The 14,000-nt window shown below is 44.6% G+C and overlaps 1 protein-coding gene across 1 annotated transcript in view; it reads left to right on the forward strand.

The window, feature by feature from the left end:
* Window positions 1-14,000, forward strand: part of rps24 (ribosomal protein S24) — a 440,983-nt gene that overhangs the window by 79,647 nt on the left and 347,336 nt on the right. The window lies entirely within an intron of this gene.

Genomic DNA, 14,000 nt, shown 5'->3' on the forward strand with positions numbered 1-14,000 from the left:
GGGCTTCAATGTGCGATATGTTTCATTACTAACGTAGAACAGAAATAATATACAAGTGAGTAAACAAACTCATAAAATATAGAATCCTGATGACAGTCTCAGAGAAATCTGATGGCCTCTTGCACACTCAGCTCCCCACCCACTCCCTGACTTGGTCCTGGGGTTTAGGGACTCCAGTTTGAAAAGCTACCAGAAAAGATCACAATGATAAATTTAACGCCAATGTTCAAAGGGCCAAATTTAATTCACATCTGCTTGCAGCTGTAGATGTCCAGGCGTTTCTGGCTTCCGGTCCATGAATCTCTTGATTTTAATAATCTTGTCTTTGTGTTCAAATCTCTCACTGGTCTGTTTATCTCTGTAGCCTTCTTCAGCCTATGTTTCATCTTTGACGTTCATCCTCCTTGGTAGTCTCCAAGATTTGGGAACATTAGGAACAGGAGTAGGCTATTCAACCCAGCCTTCCTGTTCTACCATTCACAGGCCATGCCTAATCTGTACCTCAACTCCATTCTCTTCTTTTGCTCCATATCCCTGATACCCTTAACAAGGTCAAAGGTATTAATCTCTGTCTTGAAAGCTCCAGTTGTCTTAACATCCAAAACCAGTGTCTTGTAGCCTATGAGCTATTCCAAATTGCTTAATTTCAGTATGTGTCAAGCCGGGACTTTCTGACCCCGTTGTGGAAGGACCCACCATAGGAGGTTTGGAGGCCCTGCCACAAGTCCATTGACTTTCGGTGGGACCGGACAATTCTGGCAGTGGGCGGGGCTGGAAAATCCCACCCATTGTGTTTTTCTCCAGATCCACTGGTATTGGTTAAGGGGTTGGACCAATCCAAATCTATGGTTGATGCTTAGAAGAATAAGAGGCAACTTAATTGAAACCTTTAAGATCCTGAGGGGTCTTGACAGGGTGGATGTGGAGAGGATGTTTCTTCTTGTGGGAGAACCTAGAACTAGGGGTCGCTGTTTAAAAATAAGGGGTCGCTCATTTAAGACAGAGGTGAGGAGAATTTTTTTCTCTGAGGGTTGTGAGCCTTTGGAACTCTCTTCCTCAAAAGGCAGTGGAAGCAGAGTCTTTGAATATTTTAAAGGCAGAACGAGATAGATTCTTGATTAACAAGGGGGTGAAAGGTTATCGGGGGTAGGTAGGAACGTGGGGTTGAGGTTACAATCAGATCAGCCATGATCTTATTGAATGGCGGAGCAGGCTCAAGGGGCCGAGTGGTCCTAATTTGTATGTGTTCGGCCAATAAATAGTCAAAGTTGTGGGCAGTAGCTTTCAAATGAGCCTCTTTTTTTTTGCCCATTAGGTGAAATAATGAGTACATCCCTGGCGTGCAATTATTTAAAAACACAACGATTCGGGGAGAAATTATATTCTTTAAGCTTCTTTATAACCATACTTTACAAACATTATAATCAAATCAATGTTTGATAAAGGAAATGCTACTGGTATCCCAGTCTTTAAAATGTAGCATCTCTGCAGTAATTTTAAGGATGGGATTGAACCGTACAGGATCTAGTGACCTTTCTAATGCTGTGCAAAGTGTATCAGTTAGTGAGTGTTACTAGGAGCTCTTTAAGTTTACCTGGTCAAAGCACGAGGCAAGAAACTGGGAGCTCATTGTTCTATATTGCAGCATTGATCCTAACAGGTGTGGAGGGATATTTTGTCTTTGAGTGTGAAGTTAAAGGTAAATCATTAGCCCAGTAAGCCTGGTCTTCATCGAGATGTATCAGCACATGAAGAAAACTCTTGCCTGAAGAAATCTTAAACTGTTGGTACAAATGACATATTAAAGTAATGATCCTCGGCACTCCATGGGCAGAATCTTCGGCTCAGTGAGCGGGGGCGGGGCCCGCTCACCGAGGTGTAAAATCACGCACGGTGATGTCGGGTGTGCGATGTTTCTGGTTCCTCTCTACTTGCCTGGATGAGTGCAAATCCAACAATACTCAAGAAGCTTGACACTATCCAGGACAAAGCAGCTCGCTTGATTGGCAGCTCATCCACTACCTTAACCATGTGCTCCCTCCACCACTGACACACAGTGGCAGAAGTGTGCATCATCTACAAGATGCACTGCAGCCACTCCCCATGACTCCTTCAACAGCACTTTCTAAACTTGCATCCTCTACTACCTAGAAGGACAAGGGCAGCAGATGCATGGGAGCACCACCACCTGCAAGTTCCTCTCCAAGCCACACATCATCCTGACTTGGAAATATATCACCATTCCTTCAATGTCGCTGGGTCAAAATCCAGGAACTCCCTTCTTAACAGCACTGTGGGTGTACCTGCACCATATGGACTGCAGCAGTTCAAGAAGGCAGCTCACTACCGCCTTCTCAAGGGCAATTAGGGAAGGGCAATAAATGCTGGCCTAGCCAGTGATGCCCACATCCTGTGAAAGAATTTTTAAAAACCCTTGCGTCTGGTAAGTGGGAGACTCTGCCTCCTTTGCTACTTGGCAGCCTTGATCTCTTTTCAAGAGCCCCTTTTAAGCTTTTGGTGTTGCCTTTGATCTGGAGGTAAACATGGTAGAAGGGAAAAGAAAGACAGCAGCGTTGCTACTGGACATTTCCAAATAACTCTCAGCCTTTTTGACTTTTACCATCCAATGGTATACCTGAGATTGAAAAACCTTCACCCCAAACCGTGGGAAACTGCAGGCACCTGAGACATATTCCAGTGACGTGGGCATCACAGGCAAGGTGAGCACCTACTGCCAAATTACTAGAGAAGGTGGTGGTGATTCCTTCTGAACTGCTGCAGTCTGTGTGGTGAAGATACAGCCACAAGAACTCTTGGGTGGGGCGTTCCTGGATCATGACCCAGCGATGACTGAGGAATAGCTACATATGTCCAAGTGGGCATGGGATGTGACTTGGAGGTAAACCTGGAGGCGATGGCGTTCCTGTGCGCCTGTTTCACTTGTCGTTTCAGATTGCGAAGGTTAGGGCAGGTGCTAGCAAGGAAACCTTGAGCGTTTTGCTGCAGTGCATCTTGTAGATAGTACAGGCCACAGCCATGGTTGCTGGTGGTGGAGGAAGTTGATGTTTAAGCTGGTGCAAGGACTGCTGATCAAGTAGATTGCTTTGTCCTGGATGTTTTCCAGGTCTTGCTGCATGCAGCATCCACAACTTGAATGTACCACAGAATACATTCATTTTAATTTAGTTTGACCTCATTGAGAGGCATATGGGCCTTGTTATTCTATCTATTCAGCTCAGCATTACTGAGAAGAGGAAGTTACCGTTTGTGAGTTAAAGAAGTGAACAGGAATGTCTGAACAATGCATTAAGCGCTCATAATAATATCAAACGGTAATTTCTGTGGTACTGTTTTTAAATTTAGCATCAAATTAGAACAAATCAATTCTATTTTTACATGAAACATAATTCTGTTCCTTGGATCAAAGAGAATTTGAAAGCCAGAGGATTTTTTTTGCTTTTCAGAGGGTCACCTGCAACCATCGTAGCAGCACCAGTGAAAAAGGGATATCATTTTGTACCTGGCAGCAGGGAGTTTGAAGATGCTGTTTGAGAACCAAAAGAGACTATTTCTGCCCTAGCAAAGCTAACAATTTGGTATACCTCAGATTACCGAGAGGACTGGGAAAAGGAAAAGCAACCCCTTCAATAAACTGCTGGGGGATATCGTTCCTGTAGCCTGATGTCTCATTCATGTACACTGAACAAATATTGCTGCACAATGATCCTGTGCAGCCGACTTGTAATTGGTATCTTTACTAGTCACAGAAATTGGAGATAGTTCCACATTACGTTGAGCACATAAGAGAGGGTGTGGGGGTGAGGGGGAAGGTGGATTGGCATTGGGATAAAGTCTGCCCACGAGAGTAGTCTGTCTCTGTTGGGGAGACAATGGTATCTGAAAAGCCCGAACTGTAACAGTCTTCCTGAAAGTATCTGAGGGTCCTCCCCACTGCCCTGGTGGTTTGATGTTGCTGCTTGAATCTCCTTGACTGTACTGGGGTTGAATTGACTGTAATAAAAACATAAAGCGCTGGAAAAACTCAGCAGGGTCTTGCAGCATCTGTGGAGAGAAAGCAGAGTTAACATTTCAAGGGCGGGGATAAATTCAAAATAGAGGACGGAACTCCTGGTTGGAAGTTGTTGAACTCAATGTTGAGTCCAAAAGGCTGTAAAGTGGCTAAACGGAAGATGAGCTGCTGTTCCTCCAGCTTGCGTTGGGCTTCACTGGAACATTACAGCAGGCTGAGGACAGAAATGGGAGCACGAGAGCAAGATGGTGGATTGAAATGATAAGCGGCCAGAAGGCTGGAGTCAAGCCTGCTGACTGAGTGGAGATGTTCTCCAAAACAGTCACTCCAGTCTGCATTTGGCCTCCCCAGTGTAGAGCAGATTGCATTGTGAGCAGTGAATGCAGTAAGCTAAATTAGAAGTACAAGTAAATCGCTGCTTCACCTTGAACTTCTTTCAATTTAGCCTATTGTATTTGCAGCTCACAATGTTTTGTTTCTTTACAGCTACCATTACCTCCCCTTTTGTCTTTTGTCCCATGACATCTTTGTCATTTAATCTCCCCCACCCTCTAATCTTTCCTTGACCTTCCCTTTTGTTCCACATGAACCCCACCCCCCTCTTTTACAACAGCACAATATCCATCACATTTCTACCTCCCTTCAGTTCCTTTCGGATTGAAACATTAACTCTATTTCCCTCTCCACAGATGCTGCCAGACCTGCTGAATATTTTGAGCACTTTCTGTTTTTATCCCAGGCCTCCAGTATTTGCAGTATTTTGATTTTATTTTAATAAATTGACTGTGTTGCCTTCTGGGAAAGTTCAGGGCAGCAGGGATTGTATAACAGCTGGTCTCAACACCCTGAGTTTGGGAGACGGGCTGAGTCAGGGAACCTGCCCCATGATATCGAGGAGACCGAGCTGAAAGAATTTTTCACAGGATACGGCAATATGATGGAAGGAACTTGATATTGACACCAGGGGCAGGATTTTATGTTCGTCAGGCGGGCGGGCGCCAGGCCTGATCGGGCTTAGAATCACGCGCGGTGACGTTGGGTGAGCGTCCCGATGTCATCGCGCACTCTCGCGATCTTTCGGTCGGCGGGCAAGCGCAAGAGTCAGCAACGTGCCCACTGACAATTAAGAGGCCTATTCGGGCCCTTAAACAATGAATTGACTTTTTTTTCGCTGCCCGTTCAACTGTTTGGTTGGCGGGCGGGCGAATAGGCCAGGTGGCCTTTGCGTTTTTAACAAAACCTCATCCTCAAGCGGGATGAGGTTTCCAATGGTAAATAAAAACCCATTAAATATTTTTCACCATTTTAAACATGTCCCTTTTCATGTGACGGAATCACATGTGGGGACATGTTTATATCATCTTTAAAGTCTTTATTTACATTTCTCCACTTCCTCAGCTCCCTGAGGCAGCTCTGTGTCCTCGGTTTTCAGTGCGCGTCCCCCACCCCCGTGCATGCGCAGACTTTTGCGCTCGCCCTCCTCCCACCCCCACCCCGGCAGCGCTGAGCGTTACAGTGCACCTTTCACGCTGGCTGGTTGTTACTTGGCCAGCCAGCATGAATCCGTGGTTGGGGGCTGATTCCGGGCGGCAGAGCCTCCCCCGGCTGCTTCAGGGCCTGCCCGCCCGACAAACGGAAAATCCTGCCCCAGGAGTAGTGGCTGGAGTGGGTTTGGAAGGATCCGGAGAGGTGAGGCAGTGGGTGCATTATTTCTTACCTTACTCTCCAGCAGCCTCCAGCCAGATCTGAAGAACGAATATTGAAGATTAAGGAAGCAGCACTCTACAATGACAAGGCCCAGACAGAAATCCACGAGATAGAAAAGGAGGGGCAGGGGAATTTGGTGCGTCCTAGACTGGTTGGGCCAAATGGCCTATTTCAGTGTCAGATATCCTACGTATGTAATCCTAACTCTCTGGACAGGAGACCCATGAGCTCAGGTGGATTGCTTGTTCCTACACCCCATCCAATATCCCAGTGAATTTGGGGGAGATTAAATTTGGACAGGGTGTTGCAAATTGTCCCTAATGTTCCCAGGAGAGGAGGGGAGGAGACTGTGGAAAAGCAAGCAGGAAGGTAGCAGAATCATAAATAATGAACTGCATCTGTTAGGATACTGGAGTGAGACACAACTGTACTTGAAAACAGCCTTTGACAAGATGGGAGAAGCTTATTAGATGTTGGCAGGATGACTAGAACCTTCTGGAAGCCAAGAGGAAAGGCCCCAGGTATTCCTACCCCAATTACCCCACCGTCGGCCTTCTTCCTGTTGATTAATGGCGGGACAATTTTAGTGAAGCGAGTACAGTTGGGGGGTTTCAAACTTCTGCTTGGGGTTCCCCTAAAATATCCACTCGGTCCAGTGGGCTCCCTGTCCTAATTTCCAAATTATCCAGTTACCCAAAGGATCACATTGCTTCCATTGTGCAAAGTGTTTTCTTCTTAATATGTGGTAACAGCAATAAAGGGGCCACTGGTCAAACACATACAGGGAATTATAGAGGGATCGCATAATCTCAGATCCTCTGGGCATCCTTAAGGATCAGTGAAAATTTATGCTGTGATTGCAAAAGCTAAATACTGCAGACGCTGGAAATCCGAATTGAAGATGGAGGATACTGGAAATACTCAGCAGGCCAGGCAGTATCAGGGGAGAGAGTAACAGAGTCAACGTTTCAGATCAATGACCTTTCGTCAGAACCAGCAACCTTACCTCTGTGAGGCCGGCCCGCTGCCCTTTCTCAAATGATAAGAGATGAAGACCTAGAAGTGAGCAGCTCCTGAGTGGGGTATGTGAGACTGTTAGGAATTAGCATGTGTTTGGAGATTAATTGGTGGTATTTTCTGATTCATCGACAGTTGAAAACAGCTTCTACACATCGGAGCTCTGCTTGTCCTGACGCATATTGTGTAGGTTGCATTTTTGTAAGCTTTTTAATTAAGTAGTGTGTCATAAAAGCAACCTCTTGTGACCTTCACAGCACTCCTCACAACGGAACAGAACCTCAGGATTGTTGGCATCTTTCCTAGAATGGAATCTGTAGAAATATGAGTGCTGACTCCAAACTGTGTGGTCTTGATACTTGAAGCAAAAGCTGCACATCACATTTAACAGGATACACATTGTGGGTAGTAATACTATTGAACGAGAGTTGTTAACAGAAATGAGAATAATTTTAAGATTAATGCCTATGTTAAAATAGCAGAGAACACGTTAAACCCTCAATCAGTATCATTGGGCAGCAATTTCTACTTTGAGAAGAAGGTGAATTTTTGTAGGTTTGAAAGACGGCAATGGCACTGGTTTGCGCCCAGCGTCTGTATCAAGCACTCAAAGGTCACATACGGGGCAGGTGCAATGAATCATAAGCTTCTTTCCATACATACTATCCCAATGTGTCTTAACCCAGGTCTCAATAGGCCATCCCCTGCAGCATCAGCATGACATTTCTTGTTTCCTTCTCCATCCATACGTACGGTCCCGCTCAGTGAGCCTGTCCAATTAGTGCTAATTAGAGCCTGATTAGGGGCAGTTTTGTGCTGCTGGGTTGCATTCTGTGTACTGGGCTTGACTGTATTTAACTGTATTTCTTTCAAACCCTGAGCAGCAATCGGAGAAGAGATTCCCTTCCCACCGGGTTACGTTGGAAGTCTCTCTGCTGTAAAAGGACAGTCTTCAAAGTTACTGTGTCACATAAACTCCCAATGCCTACATACTTTGAATTATTTTATTGTTTTTTTTTTCTAATTCTCTTGGGGCTGACGCTCCCTGGGGTAAAGTGACAAGTTTGCTCTTCAGTACCTTTCTCGTGGTCATTCTTTATTCTACATGTGAGTGTAGACAGCAGTGTTGACCGTTCAGTTAGGGCATTGGAGCTAGACCTGTTCCTTTCATCTCGTGTCCCCCATAGAAGCACTTCAACGGAAATTAATCTTGGGAATAAGGTAAAACCATGGCTGATTTACTATCATCCACGTTACGCTATTGCACAAAGTACAGATTTACTCCAAGGGCTGAGGATCGAGTGAAAAAATATTAGCCTTTAAATTCAACCTTGAGCATATATTATTTTAAGGACACTTCAAAAACAGACCTATTATCAGAGGCTGTTGCCTTCCCCAGTGACTTTACAGGCGAATGGGAGCTGAATCAATTTGTTGGCCTGGGAATTTGAACATTTCAAATACTCTAACCGTGACAGCCAAGAAATAAATGTAGCTGTTTCTGCTGACAAGTGTTTATTGAGTACAATAATCTAACACACGTGCTGCTGCAGCATGCATTGTCAAAATTGTGCACTCCACAATTGAAGCATGCTGGAAATGTTCAACAGGTCCATTAGCATCTGTGCAGAGAAGTGACAAGTTAATGTTTCAGGGATAATTCCTCACCAGAACGCGTTGAGTATCGCTGAGTGATGGTGTGTGTGAACCCGAAAAGAAGAACGAAATTTGAGTGAGGTTCCGTGTGGAATGGCTCGGAGAGGGAGGCAGCTGCGGAGGAGAGAGATCTGGCTGTAAAATAACTGAGCGTGAGAAAAAAACAAGAAAGGGTTGGGGGTAGCTATGAAGGTGAGATTAACAGAGGCAAAAGAAAATCACGTTGAAGAAGAACAGAGTTTCTTCAAAACTGGCAGTGAATCAAACATTATCAATAAGCAGCAAAAGACGGAGGGAGGTGGAAATTTGATTCAAAATCAGAACTTGGGCTGTGAACACTCAGCAAATCAGTCAACATCGGTGGAAGGAAACCAAGGGCAACTTTTCAGTTTTAAACTTCAGAAGAACACTTGGAGGCATTCCTAGGCGCTTGGACTCCCTGAACAACTACAGCAGGGTGATTACAGGTCATTGCATTCCCTGAAACTGTACAGACTTGTCTCTTCTGAAAGGAAAATAGGATGGGCTGTGTTATGGCCAAACGATTCTCCCCCATCCTGATTTCCTCTGCTTGTTCCACTTTGGCAGCTATTTATGCCCAAGTGTGAAAGAGGGGAACCTTTTCCCTGAAGACTGGCAGCACAGAGATGGTTATGATTTTTTTTGGGTTAACCACATGGTTTTGGGATGCATTGCAGTAGAGGATAGAAAGGAAGGTTACTGCACAGAAAGAGACCACTTGGACCCATTGTGTCTGCGCCGGCCGAAAATTGGACCACCCAGCCTAATCCCACTTTCCAGCATTTGATCCATATCCCTGCAGGTTCCACCATATCCAGACACCTTTTAAATGAGTTGAGGGTTTCTGCCTCTACGACCCTTTCAGGCAGTGAGCTCCAGACCCCTTACCAACCTCTGAGTGAAAAATATTTCCTTATCTCCCCTCTAATCATTCTACCAATCATTTTAAATCTATGTCCCCTAGTCACTGACCTCTCTGTTAAAGTAAATAGGCCCTTCTCATCCGCTCTACCCAGGATCCTCACAATTTTGTACGTCTCAATCAAATCTCCCCTCAGCCTCCTCTGTTCCAAGGAGAACAACCCCAGCCCGTCCAATCTTTCCTCATCGCTGCAATTTTCCAGTCCTGGCAACATGGTCTATAAATCTCCTCCGGATCAATTACATCCTTTCTGTAATTAAGTGACCAGGACTGCACACAGTATGTGATTAGCCGCTGTGTTGTACCCAGATGCTTCCAGTAAACAAACACTAATCATCTCAAAACTCTTTCCTCACCTTTGCTAATGGATGTTTTGTCATTGTTGAAACCTGATTGAAGTTAATGGAAAAGGAAGTCTGGAGAGGTGGTTGATTCATTATTTGTTTTTCACCAGTGATAAGAGTTCAAAGTTTCCCCCAGTATTGTGTGCATCTCATGATGTCTATTGGTGCATTCTTGTGCCTTCATCTATTTCCAAGTTTCAAAAGGAAACTACTAATCCTTAACCCAGCTATTTATAATTGGCCAAAATTTCTTCCAAATGTGACTTATCAGGGCCACATAGAACTTGGCATCATCAGAAGATATTACAAAATTACAGTTTGCATTCTCCTCCATGTTGTTTGTGAATATTCTGAACAACTGGGTGTCCAGAGCAGACCAGATACAGGGCTCTGTGTCACAACTTATTGTTCACGACTCTGTAGCTGGTACTTCCACCTTTGCTGGCGAGTTCTTAAGTGTTTTTTTTATTCGTTTACAGGATGTGGGCGTCACTGGCTAGGCCAGCATTTATTGCCCATCCCTAATTGCCCTTGAGAAGGTGATGGTGGTGAGCTGCCTTCTTGAACCGCTGCAGTCCATGTGGTGTAAGTGTTAGCAAACATGTCGTGACATAACAAGACAGCATGAGCAGACCCTTCCTTTGTGTTCTGATCTCCTCAGATGATTCCAACTTTCCCTAAAACAGATGAACCGGTGAAAAATGAGAAAAAGAATGACCTGTGGCTTGTTAAGGTCACAAGATTTCAAGCCAAGAAGGGACAAAGAAGGCTATTTGAATCATATCTTAGTTCATCATCTGGGAGAAAAAAATCTCCCCTTCATTGCCTCCAGCTGACTTCAAAGTGACTTCCAAAGTTTTGCTTCCATTACCCCAGCTGGAAATCTTCAAAATTCCAAGTGCTGATCACATTTTTTGTGTGTTTGATATGGTTGCGCTATGGGCCCTATTACAACACTGTGGTAGTCCATCGTCCTGGTTTCCAATTGTCATGGAACAAAATGCACCATGAGCCTATAGGGCACATATTATAAATGATGTTATATTAAGGACAGTGTAGCACAGTCACATCCTGAATAATGAGGAAATGATTATGTAAGAGGGGTTGATTGATGCAGTCTCTCTGGGAATTGTCTTTTCTTGATGAAGCTGCACTCCACTGAATAGCAAAATTGGGAATCCCCTAACTTTCCTAATAATACAACCTGCTGGCTGCATTGACAATTGATTTTCCTTTTGATGCAATTCCTTCCAACACATTCTGCACATCAACTATAGCAAAACTATCAAGTGAAAATCTGTACTGCTGAAAAAGACAAAGATGCACAAGTTGTGTAATGATACAGCAATCGGTGTATGAGGAATTATGGCGGCTCTCTTATGGGGAGAGGTAAACGATGTGGCACGGGGCAAACTCTTTGATAAAGTGGATTCTGAATTCACCTTGACAAAACTTTAAAGATCTGTGTGCTCTTAATGGTAAATCAGGGTTTTCTTAATGGTTACTGAGCCATTAAAAATGTCATAAAAATTGTGCCTTCCACAATTGGATCAAATCATTTTCCATTATTTGAACTGGTTGCTCAAAAAGTGAAGAATCATAATCCACATGGCTCAAAACTGGAAAATTAGCATAAGTTGATGAACAGCTTTAAAAAAAAAACTGACACAGCCCTCAGGGAAACCACATGAGGGGCAGAATTTTACATTCAGCGGGCGGGCACACACCCGACACTCCCAAGCGTAATATGACGCGTGATAGCGTTGGGCGTGCGTCCTGACATTATCGTGCGCTCGCACGATATTTCGTTCGGCAAGCTGCACCGGAGTTGACTGCGCGCCCGCCAATATTGAAAGGCCTATTAAGGCCATTAACAAGCTAATTAAAATCAAATTAACGCTGCCCATCCAACCTTACGGTTGGCGGACAGGCAAAAGACCAAGCGGCCTTCACATTTTTTTAGGAAACCTCATCCACGAGCGGGATCCTAAAGCAAATAAAACATTAACTAAAAACTTTATTTTTGAATTAAGAACATGTCCCAGCTCATGTGACAGAGTTTTAAAATTTTTACTGTCGTTATTAATTTTTTTAAAAAAGTGCTTCAATCTCCTCGAGGCAGCTCCGTGCCTCAGGGAGAGTGAAGCGCTCTTTCACGCGCATTTGCGAACTACGCGCCAGGCCTGGCTCTCCCTCCTCCCCCCCCCGGCCCGCACAGGTAGCGCTCAACGCCGCCGCTTGCGATCCACGCAGTCCGGGCCTACTTCTCCTCCTATTTCGTCTGTTGTGTGCTGTGGGTGACCACTGGACACCTCACCAAGCACCAATGACAAAGGAGTATCAGGACCCCAGGGCAAAGTTCTTCACCCCTCCAAACCCCTTGCCGCAGAGCGGAGATGATTACCCCCACCGAGAGAAAAATCCTGGCCCAGGAAATGCTTTGTCTCAGAATAGAAACTCTCTAACTGAAACCAAAGCAGCGCAGGGCGACTGTGTTGCCCTGTCTCGCTGCTGATTTGCTGAATCTGCTAAATTCTGTGATTGGGTAGAACTCCACGCAGTCAGGCACACTTGTCAGCAGAAACAGCTACACTTATCAGACTGACCCTAGAGTTGAAATAATGCAGAGACCTGTGTGAAACATCAAAACTGTTAACACACCGGCTTCTCCAGCGGATTGACAATAACTGTCCATGGATATTCTGATTTTGATGAGGGACCTCAGGCCTCTTTGGCCTGAGATCCCACTAAGAGTTTTAAAGAAAGATTAAATAGAGGAAACGGGAGGGATTATCACACATTACGACTAACCCCTTGGCAAGGGGTATGGAGGGGTGAAGAACCTTGCCCTGGTGTCCTGATACTCCTTTGTCATTGGTGCTTGGTGGGGTGTCCAGTGGTCACCTACAGCACACAACATACGAAATAGGAGCAGAAGTAGGCCATTCAGTCCCTCGAACCTGCTCTGCCATTCAATAAGATCATGGCTAATCTGCTCATGTTTCAAATTCAACGTTCCCATCTACCCCCCAATAACCTTAGATCCTTATTAGGGAATCCATCTGCCTCTGTCTTAAAACTATTCAATGACCCTACCTCCACTGCCTTCTTAGGCAGGGAATTCCACAGTTGCACAACCCTCTGGCAGAAAGATTCCTCCTCATCTCTGCCCTAAAAGGTCAACCCCTAATTTTAAAAGTGCTCCCGAGTTCTGGGATCACCCACAAGAGGAAACATCCTTTCCACGTCCACCTTGTCAGCATCCTGCAACTCCCCATTGTAGGTTTTAAAAAAAGGGGTGTTTTTTTGAGCAATTTAGTCTTGATTTAATTTAGTTGCTTGCAACCCAATTACTGGATCCCAAATTAACCCTTTAAACTAATTTAGTTAAACAGAGATATAACCATCAGGCAAAGACTGAGACACTGAATTAGCCAATCATACCAAAGTTTATTGAACATAAGCAAAATAAAACAATACGCTTATCAAAAGGAAACAAAAGCACACTCATCAATTAGACACTACATCGATCCCCATGCTGACAGGAAAATCCCTTTGTTCCCGATGATGTCCTGCCTTTCAAATGGATGGCTAGTGTAGAAGAAATGGAAAACAACCTCGACCTTTCGCGCCATCAGGTGTTCGCCTCAGCCTCTGAAGGAAACTGCACCATCCGGGGACCACGCTGACAGGAATTTTGCTCTGTCCCTGGGCCCAGCGTTTCACTATCAATCCCTGGGCTGGCAGGAAACTCCCTCAGTCCCCGAGGATCTGTCTACACAGCCTGTTCCCCTTCATCTGGTGTACACAAACGAAATGGTTCCCGAAACCCTTTTATTATACCTAATTCTGGCATCACCCTGCCTTAGCCCATAGATGTTGCTAATGGTTAATTGGTCAATAATATTGTAAGGGTTAATTTCATTTGTTCTAACTATTTGCACACATTGCCTTAAACATTAGACAAGATATATTCCTTATCTTAATACTTAACAGGTGTCCCATTCAATAGACCAGCACTGACCCAGTCAAGGTCAGTGTGTTCTGATAGGGGCCAATAATGGGTAGCTCAGATTCCTTTCTCACAGCTTGTGCTTCTGTGCTTTTAAGCTTCAACCTCAAATCCTAGCATAGCATATTAGTAGGAAATACAGAAATAAATATAATCCCACTCTTATTAACTATTTGAATATTAATTACTTATCCTTCAATTGCAGGGTAATTGAGGTACTTTCTAATACAGTCACCTGTTGCTAGTCGGTGACTACTTCACAGTTGTCAGGAAAGTATAATAATTTTCATA

Source organism: Cetorhinus maximus, chromosome 27 (genome assembly GCF_964194155.1).
Source record: "Cetorhinus maximus chromosome 27, sCetMax3.hap1.1, whole genome shotgun sequence".
In the NCBI taxonomy this organism is placed as follows: Eukaryota; Metazoa; Chordata; class Chondrichthyes; order Lamniformes; family Cetorhinidae; genus Cetorhinus; species Cetorhinus maximus.